The sequence below is a fragment of the Periophthalmus magnuspinnatus genome, chromosome 24 (genome assembly GCF_009829125.3).
Source record: "Periophthalmus magnuspinnatus isolate fPerMag1 chromosome 24, fPerMag1.2.pri, whole genome shotgun sequence".
NCBI classification, from domain to species: Eukaryota; Metazoa; Chordata; class Actinopteri; order Gobiiformes; family Gobiidae; genus Periophthalmus; species Periophthalmus magnuspinnatus.
Genome location: NC_047149.1, coordinates 11,952,164 through 11,970,713, shown reverse-complemented (window position 1 = coordinate 11,970,713; position 18,550 = coordinate 11,952,164). Strand labels below are relative to the sequence as shown.

The following is an 18,550-nucleotide window of genomic DNA, read 5'->3' as shown; positions in this document are numbered from 1 at the left end:
GTAACATTTTACCTTGTTGTTGTTCACCAAAAGCACAGGATTTCAGCACATTTTGTTTTCAAGTCAAATATAACTTCTCAGGTATTTCAGAAGTCAGACAGTCATAAACATAAACACAGTTACTATTACTACGACTAGGCCTACTACTATTACATAGGCCAACAATCTTTAAGCCTACAAAATTACATATAAAAATTACCATGCATATGAAAACTGATCAAAACCTTTGATTATGATCTTTTAGTGTCACAATAAAACGTTATGGCTAATTTCACACTGTGGTGCACTACTTACTTGAATGTGTCACAGTACAGAGTTAAAATGATCTATCTAGTGTAGAAGTAACAGCATTGGCCTATTTCAAACCAAATTAGGAAATTATGTGAAATTTTCTGCAATCTGGTACATTCTATGTGTAATATTTATTCTACAAAACTATCATTATTTCTTCCAATATTATGCATAGGATTTGCTCAAACGAATAGTAAAAAATTATATAAATAAGAAATTATAATTTCAAGAGAATGAATACCCTTTGGTGTGTAAATAAAGTATACCCAAAAAATGTCTTTTGTCTAAACTTATTTTCTCTTAATTAAAGTGCAAAGAGCCACATTGGAGGCTTTAAAGAGCTGCACGTAGCTCTTTAGAGAGTAGTTGCAGACCCCTGATCTAGTGTGTTGTTATTGCTAAAAAAAACCTCATGCACCTGCTAACCTGCTATCAGCTGGATTGCCTCTCCACAGATGTGAAATGTAACTAGTGGTGTTCCCTGACTGTCTTCATGGAGATATAAGCCAAGGAGGTGGAAGACACGCACACCAGAAAAGTTACGTAGGGTAATTTTCACATCTTGGCTGCAAGAAAAGCTAGAACGTTATACAAAATGATTACTTTAATTCTTTCTTGTGCAAAGTTACAGATGTTAGCCGCTCACCAAAGCCTATGATCATTGATGTTTTGTTTACCCAGTCCAAAACATTTCCAAGCCCACAGGAAAACTATACAACTTCTTGATACACTACCTGGACATGGTTGGTTAACTTTATGTTTTGGCTTTCACAAGTCTCTCCATGGAGACACACACTCACTGTCTCCCCCTGACTGACAGTAATGAAGCACATAACAGCCTATGTCATGCTTTGTGCTAGCTACATCCACATCAAAACACTGATAATAAAACCAAGTACAAGCGCTAAGAGTACCAGAGAATATCACTCAAGTATTTTATAAAAGTAACAACTACAACAATAGTAACATGGATCAACTGTCCATATCTGTTGTAGACCAAATACCCTTTGATTCCAGCTGTTGTACAAAGTATTCAAATACAGTGGTTTGAACCTTTCCCAAGAGCACACTGTTTATGTGTCCCACAATAAAATTTCAGTCCAACATTTGTGTATACTCACAGTTGTAGTGCTGGTTAATGATATAAAAATATTGTACAGTGACAGTAGTAGCAGAGTGGAGTAGTATTACAATATCAGCAGGTTTTGTTAGGATTTAATAAATTGACTTCTTATCAGTACTTTATTGGAGTTATATATTTATACTTCTTTCTTCACAGAATGATAAACAAACCTTGTGAAATGAATTGGATAGTATCACATTATCACATTATAACTTGAACACATTTACTTTATCTCATTGATGTAGGCCTAACAATACCTTTATACTTGAGTAACATTTGTGTCCTCCTCTGCTTACTCCATTTCTGCCATGCTCGCTGTCTCTTCTCGCAGTAATGAAGCACATAATAGGCTGCGTCACGCCTGGCTGTAACTAAACCCAAATCAAAACACAGTTGATTTGAGAATCAAAATGCGTACACTCCAGCGTTTTTCATCTGCCTGGCTCGGCAGCGTGATGAGCTAGCGCTGTATATCAAACGGCCCGAACAGTAGGCAGCGGGTCCCACCAAGACACTGTTGAGAATCCATTCCCTGCGCCTCCGCCCTCATTTCAGCTTTGTGTATTCCACTGAATCATTTTCACTTCTCTGACTTTGACATTGATGGTGTCGCCAGAAAAGAGTTTGTATTTTTTATTTTATTTTTTTTAACAATTTTGTATTTGAACAGGAACAAAATTAAGAAAGCACAAACAAGCTGTAAATAAATCAGTAATAAATTGATGTTCTGTAGTACAAATTCATGTAATGAGACTAAACATGAACGATCACTCTGGGAATAGAACCCAAAACTTTGTGCTGTGAGGTAGAAATGCTTACTTCTAATCCATCATATTGTTGATATAAATGTACGTTTTCTTCTTCCTGTCGGGAAATTGTCCTTTGCATTTGACACATCTTTCAATGTTTCTGGAGAAACCTGTCAGGAGCAGTAAGAACCGATCTCAAGGTTTTGAGCTAGACTTGGTCAGGATTACCTTAGCTAGAGGATTTTAACTATTGAGCATGTTTTGGGTTGAAACTAGCGTGCCCAGAGGAAACCCACCTAGACACGAGGAGAGACATGCAAACTCCACACAGAAATACCCTGGAATCTAACCCCACGTCTTGCTTTGAGGCCATAGTGCCAGCCAATGGGCAATAAACAAGAAAGAAGTCATGTTTTGTTTCTTCCCAAATTCATAGATCATTTTTTTATTCTATTTGATTTCATCCTATTGATACACAAACTAAATATATTCGGTACTCTTTTCACTAAAAAGACCCAAGATGATTAAAGATGACTAAATCTTGATTTCAATTAAGTTGATTAATTGCACAGCGTGAAGGCCATGTCAGATCAGACTTACATATTAGTTTCTATATCTGACTTTTAAACTCAAATTACTGAACTGTTATATTAATGCATAGAAATGTCAAAGTTTAACATCTTCTCAACCAACTTATGCATAAAAGAAAATTATATTGTTTATATTGTTGTTAACCTACAGAGCTATACAGTATTGATAATTACATTAAACAAATTACAATGGCTTCATCAAATACATAATACTCCTGCCGCAGTCCTCCAGGTGTGCACACTGGTGTCTGTAGAGAGGTTCTCAGAGGGACAGAATCAGAGGAAGAATGGTTTAAGTGTGGATTAGGCCTAATCCCAGTCTCTCTGGGTCATTATCAGAGTGGATCCAGTGCCACACCAGGCAGACCGTGGGCTGCTCTGACACACTGGCACCATGCCCACTGCAGCTTGATTCTCGAGAGGAGAACAGATTCAATTTGACATTATGACTGCTTAAAAAGATGTTTTAAAAACAATTTAATATAATTGTTTCAAATTTAGTTTAGAACAATCAATACTCTATTGCAAAGGAGCTAAACAGTCCCACCTACGTCATGTGATCAGCAAAATTCCCATTAATTTGCCATCAATTTTTTAATCAATCAGTCAATTAATTTAAGATTGAATATATATTTTTGGGGAAAAAAAAAATTACTGCAAAACATACAAAATATGATGAATCCAAATGACTTGAAAATAGAAGATAATTTCAAAACAATCTTAAGTAGGATCTAGGGCTGTAATCAACTAAAGAAATTCTTGATCGACTACAGACGTACTGTTGATTGACTAAAAAGGGGGCGTGGCAAAAGCTCTCAAAATTATTACGTATCTCTATGTATCTGATCCAAACTAATATGCCTTTTTATATATAAATAGCAAAAAAATACCAACTCTTCAGGTAACTCATCAACTTATGTCTCCCTTCTGCTGTTATTCCAAATAGATCCCAGACACCATTGCTTGATTAATCGACTAAACAACCATGGATGACCGCAATGCAGTAGCCAGAAACACTTCTCCAGATCTTGAACGGTGAAAGTCCTCAAAATGTCGCCTATAACAGAAAAGTTGTCATGCTTCCCTCCCTCCTTTCCCCTCTGTGGGTGTGTGTGTGAAGGCGGAGTCTCCTGGGACCTGAGAATCATCACACACCTGCTGATAATCAAGCTGACTACTTAAGGCCTGCTCAACAGCTACTCTGAGAGATTGTTTTCGTCCTACACAAGATGAACTTCTTGGCTGCTCAGATACTGCAATTTTTGATACAAACCTTTTTTGACTTGCCTGTTTTTTCTGCTCTCCAATGGTCCCTACCTGCTCCAGCCACGCTCCAGCCACACTGCAGCCTGCATCCTGCAGCTTTTTACCCTGTAAAATAAATTCAATCTTTTTCCATTTTTCCAAATTGGTTTTGTGTACATTTGCTTTGGATCACTCCATTGCTTTGCCACAACAGAATAATCTGGACATATGGACCCATCAGACCAGGACCAAGACCCAGTTCTTCAGGCTCTGGCCACAGAGGGAATCAGAGTGGGCCATCATGAGGAAACGTTGAAGCAAGTAACTCAAAAGCTCTGTGAGTTATCTGAAAATGTTACTCGACTAACCACTCAAATGAACCAACTTACTGCTCAGCAGTTGTGTTGCAATTGCAACACTGCTGGTCATCCTCAAGCTACTGCTCCCTGTCCATTCCAGCCTACCACCTCTGCACATTGCAGAGCGCTACTCTGGTGATCTGGGATCCTGTGGCCACTTCCTCCTCTAGTGCTTCGACCAGTAACTCAACAACTCCTGCACAGATAAGTCTCACATTGCCTTGGTCTACTTAGTCTACTCACTAGCTACACAATGGGCAACAACAGTTTGGGAATATGACTCCACCTTGTGTAAGTCTAATTTCACTGCTGAAATGAGGAAGATATTTGATCACCCTCTTATAGGCAAAGAAGCAGCTAAACATTTACTCACTTAATCACGGCTCATCTTCTGTTGCTCAATATGCCATAGATTTTCGCGTATTAGCTGCTGAGGGGTTTAAAGTGATTTCATCTCCCCATGCCCCTATAGTTTTGGAATCTCTGGTTAAAATTGTGCAATCATCATATTGACTGGGCTAATATTTCCAGCTGGAGTATTTTTTTGTCACTCGAACAGTCTCCAGAGAGCCATAACCTCCAGCAATCTTGTCTTTCCCTCTTCTCCCAGTCCTCCAGATCTGCCTGCTGTACCTCATCATCAAAGTGTTCAACAAACAGAAAGCGCTTTCTGTGCCTCCACATAGTCCCTATGATTGTGCAATTGATCTGCTCCCTGGCGCCCCATTGCCCTCTAGTTGCTTATATAAACTTTCCAGTCCAGAAAGGGAAGCTTATATAAAAAATTATTTTGTAGCAGGGTTGATAAATCCATTTTTTTTTTACCTGTAGGCACAGGGTTCCACTCATTTGAGCATTTGATTTGAGAAATGCCTATCACCTTGTTTGCATTTGACAAGGTGAGTAGAAGACTGACACTTAGGCCAAATGGCATCATCAAATACTCAAAATGCCCAACACATGCACCGGCAGTTTTCCAAGCTCATGATGTGGTTTAAGATATGTTTAATAAGTTTGTTTTTGTTTATCTGGATGACATCCTCGTTTTTTCCAGGAATTTTAAGGAACATGTTCAGCATATCAGGCTTGTTCTGCAATGCCTCCTAGAGAACAAGCTTTGTGAAAGGGGAGAAATGCAACTTTCATCAAGGCAGCCCCAGTGACCCTTGTTCCTTCTACCTTCACTCCTTTTAAGTGGTCCAGTAATGTGGAAGATGCCTTCTCTACTCTTGGCACTGTACCTCTGCTCCTGTCCTAGCTCACCCTGATCACTCCAGGCAATCCATCATTTAGGTTGATGCTTCAGACTCCGGTGTAGGAGCAGTCCAATTCAAGCATTCTCTAAAAGATTAAAAAATGCATCCATGTGCCTTTTTCTCTTGGCCTATGATCCCTTCAGATGACATTGGGAATGACATTGGGAATAGAACTTTTGGCTGTGGTCTTGGCTTTGTAGAAGTGGAGACACTGGTTGGAGGGTGTAGAACATCCTTTTACTGTTTGGACCGACCACAAAAAGCTGTCATCAATTCTGTTGAGAGGCTCAACTCTGTTTCTGGGAAGGTTCAACTTCATCCTTGCCTATAACCCTGGTTCTTGGAATATTAAGCCAGACACTTGGTCTTTTCAGTCCACTTCTGATTTCGGCAAATGTTGACAATTCAGATTCCCCTTTCACTTACCTGGTCGTGTCTATTCACTGGGAGATTGAAAGAGTGATCCGTGAGACTCAACAAACCCAACCCAGAAACTGCCCCCAGAACCTCAAAACACCCCTGCACTCTCACTGCCCGTAACCCAGACACTTGGAACTCATACTTACTTACCTTGAATTGTATATGCCCACAACTCCCTCGTATCCTCTGCCATACGTATGACTGCATTCATGGTGTATTTGGTTTTGCAGCCTCCCCATTTTCCAGATCAAGAGGAAGATATGGGTGTTCTGTTAGTCCAGGTTCACTTAAGGTGCTGTCGACATTTGTAGAGGGCTGCTCGTGCTGCAGTGCATGGCAACTCGCAATCAAAGACTTGTGGATAGACATCGTAATCCATCTCCAAAAAGCACCCCTGGGTTCCTCATTGCAACATCCTGGATAAGTCCCTCCTCAGGGTCTTCTACAGAGCATTCCCTGGCAATGTTCCCCTGGGACCTGAGAATCATCACACCTGCTGGCAATCAAGCTGACTAATCCTTACCTGCTCCAGCCACACTCCAATCTGCATCCTTAACCAGTAAAATAAATTCAACCTTTTTCCAATTCGGTGTTGTGTCCACTTTTTTGGGTCTCTCCATTGCTGTACCACAACAAAATTAAATTAAATATTGGTGGAACCCAGAAAAGCATGCACATGTAATTAGACTCACTATGTACTGTACAACGGCTTATGAAATCTATAGTATTCAGTGTTAACTAACAGATGAACAACACATATCAGATATATGGCCTTGGTTATTTCATGAATGTACTAAATGAAACCGCTGACATCACTCCAGCCTCAGGTGTTTCCTCAGATCTGTGGTACATGTTTAAATGAGTCACGGAGACACAGACACACATAAGCCTGCTAACACTGATAAAACACACCACTCTTCTGCTTTCTCATCAAACCTGTTGTAAGAATACATCAAATGTTTCACAATATTATCTAACAAAAGTGTGGGAGAAACAGCACACATGCGAAGACTCCACAAAAACCTTCTCTGCAAGTCAACAAATGAACAAAATATCAGTATAATACAGCAAGATAGTTGTTAATCTGCATTAAGTTTATAATATATGCTGATATATTATATGTAATTCATTATTAGCGTAATTATTTAATTGCACTAGATCACAAATGTAACCTGGAAAACCATGTAACTATGTACATGATCATTTTGTAGATACACATAGTTTCTTAATGAGACCTCAGGAACGCTGACTGTTACCTAGCAACTTAACTCTAAACAAGGGCCAAAACTTGTCTAATTTCCAAAATTTGTTGGTATTTGTCTATTAAAATATATTACACCTTTTGTTTTTTTCTTTTGTTAAATGAAAGATTTAAGTGTCAGAAAATTGTGTTTTTTGTGCATAAATTGTACCTGCAATATTTGATGGAATTCTATGTATTAATATTTTATAACTATGAAACTATGATAAATATTTACTATAGGTACTATCCCACTGAACAAAGTAATAATTAGAAAAACATAGAAAGCTGTCACGTGCTCATATACTTAAGGTTTCCAAATCGAGGTGGCAGCTATGCCGATTTCAAAACAGATCTGTTCTTCCTAATTATAATCTACAAAATGCCACTGCTGTGCCACACAGTAGTCTCTGCAACCAGGAAAATCCTCTCAAAATCATCAAACTCATTAATCCAACATCAGGTATGTTGTTAAATACAGAGCATACTCTTTGTTCTGTGTTCTTTAGTGCAAATATATCTTTGCAAAATGAAAATAACCATGTACCACTGACGAGGCGTTCACCATAATCTAGTATGTTTCTAAACTCAATGCTAACCTTAACTATTACCAACCGTGTTGGCTGATAACTAACATTTTCCATGAGGGAGGCTTCTGCTCTGAAGATCTCTGCACCCGGACACTGATTGAATAATTACATTATATTTTTAGGTAAAATTTTTCTCAAGAGTGTACTTAAACCTTTATGCATGGACATTTATGTAATAAGTATGGTCTGAATGAGTATAATTTGATAATCAAGTATCAAAAATTGTATGACTAAATCCTTTATATGTATTTTTCTTAGATGGCAGCATTTTGATCGGGTAAGACTTCATTTACCCTATAGTGTAACCATTGAAACATTGAAAGGCATTGTGCTTTGACCCTGTTTTCTATATTACTGTTTTCACGGAGGTCCATGGTAAAGACACAGCCAATCAGAAACAGCATTTGTAGGAGGTGTTTATGAACAAGCGCTCGGTGGACTACTGCTGAGAGTAGGACTCCTCCAAGTGACCACTGTTACTTATGTTACAATAAGGAGCATTGCAAAAGGCGAAGGCATGTTTTATTGACATATTTACATATCAATATCGTTTACCATGCACACACACACACATACACACACATACACATGCACACACACACAGACAAAGTTATGAATCGCTATGAATTGCATTAATTAATTTGGCCATATTTAGCTTTCTAGAAATGTGCTTTGGAAATAGTATGGAACATTGCATTGACTAATCTGACCACAATGAAACAGCATGAAACAGCACAGTTTCGTGAACTGCCAAATTCTAAACATCCTCATTCAAAACTATTTAAAAGTCAGCCTTTGTCGCTCAGTAGACAAAATAAGGCAGCTCCTGCATTGCTTTCATTGTTACTCATTTACTCCTCCAGGTATGGCATGTTTATATACCATACCTAACATATACATAACTAACTAACGTCTGTGTAATCCCTCAGTCGTCAAGGTCTGATCCACAGTAAAAGCCAAATTTAAATCTGTGAAATGGACAAAAAGTTCTAGGAGTGAAGATGTTTTGCTGCTCATCCAAGTCGCTTCTTCAGTCTTGGTTCAGATTGCTGGAGAAGCTGTAAACACTAGCTGTTTACAGTTTCAGTGTAGTTAGCTCCTCTCTTCAGTGTCCACCAGCCATCTGACCAGAACTGAAGAAGCGGCTTGGATGAGCAGTGAAACGTCTTCACTCCTACAACTTTTTTGCCCAGTTGACAGATTTAACTTCGGCTTTTACTATAACTAACTAACAAATAATTGTAACATAAGGTTTTGTCTTCACAGGATGAAGGGCCCCATTGTCTTCCTCACTCTGGCTCTGGTCATCATGTCTATGGCTCAACCTGCAGAAGGCTTTCTGCATCACATTTTGAGAGGAAGTATGTGTCTTAATGTTTTGTTCTTTACACTGAACAGGCATTCGTCATATATTTTATTTTTATACATAATTATTAGACATAGTAATCACTGTCTTGTGCATTAAAACAACCACATAACTTTGTGAGGATGACACAGTGGATGATTTTATGGAAATAGAAAGTTAAAACCATACTTCTGAACATTCCTCTCTATATGACCTAAACATCTAAGTTCTCTGTATGGACCACCAGCTCATTTTCCACAATGCCTGTACAAATGATGCTATAGATGATAAAATTACTAGTCTAATAATTCACTGACAAATATACAGTTGTTCAAAAATGTCAAAGACACTCATACAGTGTTTACTGATCCAGACAATATTGTGTTTTATAACATGTCTGTATTATATTATGTTTATTTGTAGTAATGATGAGGAAAATAACTTAACTTTGTCTTTTTTCCACTTTTAGTTCATGGCTGTGCGGGCGGGTAAGACAATTCACCCTTTTCTATCACCATTATAGTTTATATATTGAGTATCTTTGTAACATGCCTGTTAATGTGGTCAGGATCCTGCGGTCGGGCCAAGCACAAGCTGAGGATCAGGATGCACAGGTGGTGTTTGTGGACAAACGCTCAGCAGACGACAACCCAGGGCCGGACTCCTCCAAGTGACCACTGTTACTTCTGTACTTCTTTCTGTGTTACTCATATCCAAAGTATTGTGTATAAAGGTCTTTGGATTTAATCAATAAAGAGCATTTACAAAAGGCTATGAAATTCTTTTGAATGTTTTGGAACCAATACTAATGTATAATTAAAAACATAATATGAAGAAGAATGCATGTTGCAAATAGAATCCTCAAGTAGATTTTAAAGAAAAGTCAGAGTTCAACTTTCCATTCAGCTATTCAAATAAAAATACTGGAAGATTTAGCAATACCCAACGAACTACATAAACATACATAGACCATGAAATGTGCATTGATTGTGCAATACCACAATGCAAATAAGAAAATAAATCTTGCCCCTACTATGGCAGGCGCAGTGCTCCAAACTTTAACACATCACACAAATAGAATGTCCAAAATCTGTGATCTCTCAACTTCTCTTCACATTGAACCAGTTAACAGACAGCACGCACCACTCCTCACTTGAGAATAATTCACTCAGAAGAGATAGTCTTCTTTGAGATAGTATCAGAACAGACCCATTTATACTTCAACACATTTAAAAATGGATGCTAGATTGGAGCCAGTCATTGAGCGCCAAAAATCTTTCTTTAAGGCCAGAGAGGAGCAGAGGGAGGAGAAACATCGAGGCCTCCTGCAGAGAGGAGAGGACTCGAGACACAAGTTTGTGAACCTGCAAACTGAGTACGAGAAAGTCACTTGAGAGCTGCAGGCCCACAAGGACCAGCAGCAGGAGTGGACAGAAGAAAGAGAACATCTCCTTGACCAACTGCAAAAGGAGATGGAGAAAACTGCTCAGGAGATCCAAGACAGCAAAGAGAGGCAGCAGTGACCTACTGGACCAAAGCAATGTCTGGAAACTTAAATTTGAGAACCTTCAAATTGAGATCAATAAAACAACTGAGGAAAAACAAGCCTACAAAGCGATGCAGCATGAGTCTAAGGAGGAACATAGAGCCCACGAGGAGATGCAGCAGGAGTAGAAGGAGCAGCGTAAAGGCCTCCTGGAACGAGGAAATCTCTGGAAACTCAAATATCAAATGCTGAAGAGGTCATCACTAAAGAGGTCCAGATTGAAGAAAATACTTTAGAGTTTGCAACTGAAACTACAGAGGTGAATGTTGCCAGATGCACCAGCAGGCCCATGATCATTTGAGGCTACAGAGACTAGTCCACCAAAGCCAGATGACACCATGACAGAGGCTGAATGATCAAAACTATAGTTAAAGATTGATCAGAGACACTGACTAATACAGAGGTTCTCCTGATCAACATGGACACACTATCCCAATCTGAAGTGGAGCACACTGTTGAAAACCTCCAGATTCCTGCGATGGAGAACAGGGAATCAGTAAATGCACTAGAAACTTGAAGATAAACCAAAAAGAAAAGAAACAGGAAAAAGAAGGGAAAACCAACTATTGAGATGACTGAAGAAGTTATGTTTTCTTCTACAGAGACCAGTGCATGGATTTAAATGTTGTTGAAGAGGTCGTCACTGCAGCGGATCCTGAGGATTATTAAATCAACCTGGCAACACCCCATGGTGACCAGGAATATACTTCTACGAACCTAGTAGTGGAGGAGGTAGTCACCGTCAACGGTCAGGAGACTAATGAGACAGAAATTTGTTAATCACGACTCTGATTTCAACCTGGCAATGCCCCATGGTGTCCAGGAACATGTCTCTATCATGAACTTAGCAGAGGAGATAGTTACGGTCCATGAAATCCAGGAGATTAAAGCGAAAGAAGTCAGGTCACCAAAGCCCATTGACACTACAGCAGATGTTGTGGTTGAGGTGACCAAAAATGAAAATGAAGATAGATTAGTAACACCTGGAGTTGAGGATTGTGAAACCAACCTTGCAACGCCAAACGCTGACCAGGAACAGGTAGTCACTATCAATGAAATTCAGGAAACTAATAAGAAAGAAATCAGTTTACCAGAGACAGAAGATGTAGAGACTGACAAGGCCAAGGGTAATCTTACACCGAACGATGTAAGTAAATCTGACCAACATAAGCGAGCCGTCCCAGCCAGACGAGATCCAAATACATGACACATGTCACCAGCAGCAAAAAGTCAAAGAAAAAAAAAAGAAAACTTGAAAAGAAAAACTAAAAGAAGCTGGAGTCAATGGCAGTAATGCTAAGAGGACACAAGAAAGGCAGAAGTGAATGCTCAGCCCTTGTCAAAATTCAAATGTAAAGAACAGAAATACAAACTGACCGAACCCAAACCAAAACCAGAGAAGAAAAACAAGACAAACATTTTTAATTTGAGGCCATTGATAAAGATTCAGATGATGAGGCCTATGCAGAAGCCAAAAGCAGGAAGAAGGTGAAGAAGAATCAAAGACGTTAAACTGACCACATACGAGAACACAGGGAGGACCACCTGACTCCCAACGACCTCCTTCAGTGTTACTGTTCAAAATGCAAATAAAAATATCAGCATCAGATTATGTCCAAGTATTTTATCAAATCATAAAGATGCACCACACAACTTTTTGAATGAACACCACCTGCTCCACTGAGATGTCATGACGTTGTATGTAATATTCTACCCATTTGTCTCCATGGAGACAAGCAGGTGATGCCAGCAGGCTGTGTTACAGGTCAGATCTGTGGAGAGGTGACCCCACTCAGAGTCACAATGCATGATTTCCATGGTATATTTTAGCAACAAAAACATCTGCAATTGAATAAACAGAAAAGAGATACGTTAATGCCATATAGTGGAACATTCCAAGAAAAACAATAGCACCAACATGGAGATAAGCTTATAGCTAACCCTCCACCTGATAAGTTACATAGTGCAACTTTAAAACTGCACCGTGGTATGAGCATAAATCTGAGAATTATTTTACTTTAAACTTGCAGATCAAAAATTTGAAAAGATGAAGACATGGCATTTTGTTAAACACTACAGTACTAAAAGGTCAATAATAAATATTTATTAAAGCTACACGCAGTGATAAAGGCCCTTGCCACCTCTTACATCACCCCTCCCTCCAATATCAGTGTCTATAAGGTATTACTCCATTCATTCCAGTGAGAGGTATGTCCTCATTGGGTTTTTTGTTCAGTATGTTGTAAGAAATATGAGTACCAAATTTCAATGTTCTATGACAAAGAAAAAAATGTGTCCCCATTCAAATGTTCAAGGGGGCGCTGTGGTTATTTTATGACATAGCCAAATAAATTGTATATTATTAGACTCAAGGTGTCAAAGTGCACAAATTTTCACTGGGTCTGAGTCAGTTGCCATTACATATCAGAGATACAAACATTTTCATACTTTTCAAACTGGCCACTGTTGTGGGATTGCCACACCCACATTAAACATTTTATTAAAAAATGTAAAGAATAACTTTGAACAGCACAGAGATAGTTAGCACTTTGATTACTTTTGGTCCTATTTCAATACAAAATAAGAGGAGATATCAAAAGGATGGTGTGTATGTTTTCATAGGTCCCAGGTTCCGCCTGATATGTCTGACTTCCTGTAGGGTTTAGGGTGGAGCCATAATATCAATTTTTACTTGGCTTGACATTGGCTATGTCTCTACAAAGTTTGGGGTTTCTAAATAAAAAAAAACAACAATGGGGTCATCTCCTATTCCTGTAATGTATGTTAAATTTTGAGGGGGCACCACTGAGCCATGATTTGATGTTTCTTTATTTTAATTTTTGAATAATTCTTGCTTTGAAGTGCTTGAATTTTAGAAAATAGTTGTTTTAGTTTAACACATCTATTTTGGCAGCAACCATGTAAAGTTGCAGAAATTCCAAGCATTGATGGCACATATTCGGTGTTGTTACAGTAATATGAGCACATACAGACCACATGTCCTGTTCAGTAAGTAAAGGAGGATGTGTGTGACAAATTTCAGTGGTCTTCGCCACACAAAATTTTGTGGCTACATAAAAATTTTCAAGGCTGCGCTGTATATTGTTGCATTTAGGTCATCAATGTGCACAAATGTTTAATTGGGTCTGACTCAGTTCGACATCGCCTGTGAGAAATATGCATGTTTTGATGATTTTCAGTATTCCAAGCCCATATGTTAGAATTCATTAAAATTTTTAATTGCACATAGGTCCCGGTTATTTTGACCAATTTTCAAGCTTTTTGAAAGAAATTCCAAAGTGAAGATATTAAAAGTAAGAGACGTATGATGAATATATAGTTTTTACTTGTCTTTGTTTAAAAAGGTTTGGGCTCTTCTTCGATTGACATAATGTGTTTTGACTTTTTAAGAAGGTGCCACTGTGACATTTTTTATGTTTTTTATCTGTGATTTTTGATTACTCCTTCTTGAAACTTGAATTTTAGGCCATAGTTGGAGTAGTGTAAAGCATCGATTTAGTCTACAACAAAGTCCAGTAGTCTGAACCCCGTGTATTTCAATGACTTATTTTTTATGTTGCCTTGGTAACACAGTTGCAGATAGAGGTATGTGCCCAGTTTCAGATTTTTACGTAGATTTTTTTCCCAGGTGAGGCTCCCATTGGCTCCATGAAAATCAAAGTCTGAGATAGTATTACTGAGTTGTCTTTCATTATTTTTCTCTCTGGGTTTTCTTTCATCCTGTTCTAATTCTCTATACTGGCTTGTCCATTATTGTTGGTACATGATTTTTGCCATTTTCCGGGCTTAAAACGCAGTTTTAATTAGTCTCTTAGCCGGACGTCCTTGGCTTGGGCCTAATAATAATAATAATAATAATAATAATAATAACAATAACAACAACAACAATAACAATAATAATAACAACAACAACAACAACAACAACAACAACAACAACAACAACAACAACAACAACAACAACAACAACAACAACAACAACAACAACAACAACAACAACAACAACAACAACAACAACAACAACAACAACAACAACAACAACAACAACAACAATAATAATAATAATAATAATAATAATAATAATAATAATAATAATAATAATAATAATAATAATAATGCTTTGTAATTTCATTATATGCTTTGTAGCGCTTTCAGTTTAATTTAATAGAGTTTTGTCCTCCTGCCGCAGTCCTCCAGGTGTGCACACTGGTGTCTGTAGAGAAGTTCTCAGAGGGACAGAATCAGAGGAAGAATGGTTTAAGTGTGGATTAGGCCTAATCCCAGTCTCTCTGGGTCATTATCAGAGTGGATCCAGTGCCACACCCGGCAGACCGTGGGCTGCTCTGACACACTGGCACCATGCCCACTGCAGTTTCTCAAAAGAGGAACAGATTCCATTTGACATTATGACTGCTTAAAAACATGTTTTATTTTAATTTAATATAATTGTTTCAAATTTAGTTTAAAACGATCAATACTCTACTGCAAAGGAGCTAAACAGTCCCACCCACATCATGGAATCAGTAAAATTCCCATTAATTTACCATTCATTTTTAAATCAATCAATTAATTTAAGAGTTAATATATATTTTTGGAAATAAATAATAGCAACATGGACATAAATCATCATACATAGAGACAACTTGACAACTGAATTCGATACAAAACATGATGAAATCCAATTGATTTAAAAATAGAAAATAATTTCAAAAATAAAAGAAATTCTCTGTCGACTAAAGACATGCTGTTGATTGGCTAAAAAGGGGGCTTGTCAAAAGCTCTCAAAACTATTAATTATCTCTATGTATCTGATCCAAACTGCTCACACCAGCATGGGATTTCATTTTTGCACAGGAAAAGTATTAGGAAACATGTATTTGCATTTGTATAGACAGATTAAATTTGTAAATCTTGATCTTTTACAAATAAATATCAAAAAATGCCAAATCTTCAGCTAACTCACGACTCATGTCTCAATAGCTGGCCAAGCCTATACGCAGACTAAGCAGCTGCTTAAGCCATCGGGGGCCCCCAAGAGCCCATACATTTATATTGAAAATAATGATTGGAAAGTTTTTTTGGAAACTAAAAGGCACTTGGGTGTTTATACTAGTCTTAATTTTCCTCTAACATGTGTTTTATTTCCAGTAGCTAAATATGTACAGCCTACATTTGTTTTTGAGTTGGGCATTGGACAGCTACATGTTTACACCGGTTTTGAGGCCCTCTTCCCTCGAGGCATCCTCTGGGTGCGCTGAGGTATATTTAAATGTTTTGCAGACTAAAAGACTTTAGTTAATAAAATTAAGTTTATCTTAAGTACGGGACAATGCACGAAGAGCCTCAGAGGAAGGTCATTTTGGGGAAAGAGGGACTTTTCAGAGAGGACTAGAAATATCTCGACTGGAAAAAGGTGGCTTGCCATCTCTGGTTGGGTGGTGTCTCTGCCTCAAGTGGAGGAGTTCAAGTATCTCGGGGTCTTGTTCACGAGTGAGAGAAGGATGGAGGGTGAGATTGACAGGCGGATCGGTGCAGTGTCTGCAGTGATGCGGTCGCTGTATTGGTCCGTTGTGGTAAAGAAGGAGCTGAGCCGAAAGACCAAGCTCTCGATTTACAGGTTAATCCACAATCCTACCCTCACCTATGGTCATGAGCTCTGGGTAATGACCGAAAGGACAAAATCATGGATACAAGTGGCCGAAATGGGTTTCCTCCGCAAGGTGGCTGGGCGCTCCCTTAGGGATAGGGTGAGGAGCTCGGTCACACGGGAGGAGCTCAGAGTAGAGCTGCAGCTCCTGCACATTGAGAGAAACCAGTTGAGGTGGCTCGAGCATCTGTCCAAGATGCCTCCTGGACGCCTCCCAAGGGAGGTGTTCTGGGCATGTCCCACCGGGAGGAGGCCCCGGGGAAGACCCAGGAGGGACGCTGGAGGGATTATGTCTCTCGGCTGTCCTGGGAACGCCTTCGGGTCCCACCAGAGGAGCTGGAGGATGTGTCCGGGGTGTGGGAAGTCTAGGAGTCCCTGCTTAGACTGCTGCCCCTGCAATCCGGCCCCGGATAAGCGGAAGAAAATGGATGGGACTAGAAATATGTCACCACTTTACACCTTTGGACATGCAACAGTGAAGGGGGACATGTATAATTATAAATACTGGAAATATATCAGAGTGTCATGAAGACAGCAGGTGAGTCAGTTTATTACACGGGCTGTTTTTGGTTGTGGCTCATCTTTTTGTGAACTGTGAGATGATGTGAGTGCAGCTAAAGCAGCTGGTGCTGTTGTCAGATTAACAACGTTGATTATGGCAGAAACCTCTCTTTGTTACATGTACTGGACAAAACAAACTGTGAATGACTCCTGAATATGTTGTGAATGCTCATTAATAGGGATGCACCGATGCCACTTTTCTAAAACGAGTATGAGTACTTCATTTTGAGTACTCACTGATGCTGAGTACCATACATTATTTTTTATAGGGGTTCGATTACAGTGGTAAATCTAATTCATTTCATAGGATTTTTATAGTATAGCCTACTTTTTCATCTTAGAATACTTATTTGAGAGAGTTTAAAATTTTTGCTAAAATCACTGTAGTTCCGTATAATTCCAGTATCATTTATTTAGATAAGCACCTGACTTTATTATTTACCTCTTTGTCTTTGCAAGCTGCGCTCCGCGCAAAGTGCTAACAAGCCACTTTTAGCATTACAGTGAGGGTTGCCTTACTTTTATCGCAGCCAAACTTTCGCCTATATCGATGCTATACCCCTTTTAAAAGCATTGAACCCTGTTTATCAATTATAGTAAGTTACAATGCAGCATAAGCAAATAATCGCCAGAGCAACTTAGCAACATTAGTATACTACTATCATAAACACAAGCACTGCGCTGATATCCTTTGTGAACTATAAAAACCTAAACTAAGCAAAATATTTTTATAGTTTATGTGAAAGTTACATATGATTGAAGCTGGGCTTAATGTGCAGAGCAGTTAATGTGCTTCTTTATGGTCACCTCTGCTCAGAGGGACACTGCTCAGCTGAGAGATGAGCTTCAAATAAGAGGCAGTGCAGTTACAGTGGTATCAACAGCCCATTGACCAGTACAAGTACTGGCACCTGGTATCAAACTGATAACTGATACTGGTATCAGTATCAGTGCATCCCTACTCATTAATATGTGCATTTACGGGAAACCTCCGCTAATTTCATATACAAATTTATGTAGCATAAACATCAAAATAATGCAATCCTAAAATCCTCTTTTTGTGGTCTATTCTTTGAAGTTACCAGATTTTGTGCATTATTTACTGTTCAGTTCTTACAAATAATCTTATGATTATAAATCTGATGTTATGTTCAGACTGTCTCTTATGCACCTTTAACGCCTCGTTCAGACTGTAGACGGTTGATCGGCGACTTCTGTGTCGGACCAATTTTTGTTGTGGTGTGACACTCACACCTGAACCGGAGGCTCTGCTGTGCTGTTGTGGTCACCGCCTTTGAAGCTACACACGCAAGAGCACATGCTCACACAATAACTATTTACTTAATTAGGAAAAAGGCTTGTGGTCGGCTAGTGGTCAAGTCCGGAAAAAAATAGAATCCAACTGATTTGATCCGGAGCTCGACAGCAACTCCACTGGCACCACCGGAGTGCACAGCATGCTGTCTGAGCTCTTTTCCAATTTTGCACTATACGGAATACTTATGGCCACTGGACCGCGTGCTGCATCGCATGCAATCTAAACATGGGGTAATTCGGATCACTAGTGAGT

General features: G+C 38.9%; 1 protein-coding gene and 1 long non-coding RNA gene across 2 annotated transcripts in view; one reads left to right on the top strand and one right to left on the bottom strand.

Moving 5' to 3' along the window:
* Positions 1 to 18,550, bottom strand: part of LOC117392474 (exostosin-1) — a 152,411-nt gene that overhangs the window by 50,103 nt on the left and 83,758 nt on the right. The gene's annotated exons all lie outside the window — the stretch shown is intronic.
* LOC117393131 (uncharacterized) lies at positions 8,641 to 9,974 on the top strand. The gene is made up of 4 exons (XR_004543109.2): positions 8,641 to 8,726; positions 9,130 to 9,224; positions 9,678 to 9,696; positions 9,777 to 9,974. It is a non-coding gene; the product is annotated as an uncharacterized LOC117393131 (long non-coding RNA).